We start from the raw sequence: 472 nt of genomic DNA, 5'->3' as shown, positions 1-472 counted from the left end.
ACTCATCCAAGAGAGCCCTCTGCATGTGTACACATAGTGTGTATGTGAATTTATACACACACTGACACAACCACTCCCCCCTTGTTACACATATCAAATACACAAAATCACATGTATGTACAATATGTGTGATATGCATATCAAAGTATATGCATGTGCACATATGTAAACGAACCATCTCACATTCTGACCATACACAAAGTAAGCATAGATGGTTTGTGATGTTTGTATACATGTATATACAAAAAATACCACACAGAGGTCACAAAAATTGCTAACATATGTGGTATGTGTGTGATTTGCGTGTGCACATTCTATGTGTTCATGGGCACACAGCCCCCTTCTGATCACACAGAGAGCAGTCCTATGTGTGTATTTCTTGTATGTATATATACATGCATGATATTTCATAGTCGATTGGTCAGTTGATTTGTTAGTCAACAAGCATTTCTTAAAAGCTTACCAGGTGCCA

Source organism: Petaurus breviceps, unplaced genomic scaffold (assembly GCF_028583685.1).
Source record: "Petaurus breviceps papuanus isolate PSGF00001 unplaced genomic scaffold, PetGlider_PUasm1.0 688, whole genome shotgun sequence".
NCBI classification, from domain to species: domain Eukaryota; kingdom Metazoa; phylum Chordata; class Mammalia; order Diprotodontia; family Petauridae; genus Petaurus; species Petaurus breviceps.
Note: the sequence above shows the minus strand (reverse complement) of the source record.